The sequence below is a fragment of the Seriola lalandi genome, unplaced genomic scaffold, assembly GCF_002814215.2.
Source record: "Seriola lalandi dorsalis isolate HSWRI2012SDOR001 ecotype SW California unplaced genomic scaffold, Sedor1 jcf7180001999066, whole genome shotgun sequence".
NCBI classification, from domain to species: domain Eukaryota; kingdom Metazoa; phylum Chordata; class Actinopteri; order Carangiformes; family Carangidae; genus Seriola; species Seriola lalandi.
Window position 1 is genome coordinate 1 of NW_019469729.1, and position 603 is coordinate 603.

At 26.2% G+C, this 603-nt stretch overlaps 1 non-coding gene across 1 annotated transcript; it reads right to left on the minus strand.

The window, feature by feature from the left end:
- Positions 1-60: 60 nt before the first annotated feature.
- LOC111661879 (small nucleolar RNA SNORD36) lies at positions 61-135 on the minus strand. The gene has a single exon (XR_002761257.1). It is a non-coding gene; the product is annotated as a small nucleolar RNA SNORD36 (small nucleolar RNA).
- Positions 136-603: the final 468 nt, after the last annotated feature.

Consider the following 603-nt stretch of genomic DNA (forward strand, 5'->3'; position numbering starts at 1 on the left):
AAAAATGTCAAAAAAACGTCATAGTATAGTATTGCATAAAAATGTCATAAAACGTTATACTATATTCAGGCATAAAAATGTCAAAAACTTCATAGTATATTCAGGCATAAAAATGTCAAAAAAACATCATGCTATATTATGGCATAAAAGGCAATAAAAACAACATAGTATAGTAAGGGTTTAAACGACATAGTATAGTAAGACATAAAAATGTCAAAAACTTCATAGTATATAGTATGGCATAACAATGTCAAAAAACGTCATAGTATATTCAGGCATAAAAATGTCAAAAAAACGTCATAGTATAGTATGGCATAAAAATGTCAAAAAACGTCATAGTATAGTATGAGATAAAAATGTCAAAAAAACTTCATGCTATATTATGGCATAAAAGGCAATAAAAACAACATAGTATAGTAAGGGTTTAAACAACATAGTATAGTATTGCATAAAAATGTCAAAAACTTCATAGTATATTCAGGCATAAAAATGTCAAAAAAACGTCATACTATATTCAGGCATAAAAATGTCAAAAAACGTCATAGTATAGTATGGCATAAAAATGTCAAAAAACGTCATAGTATAGTATGGCATAAAAATGTC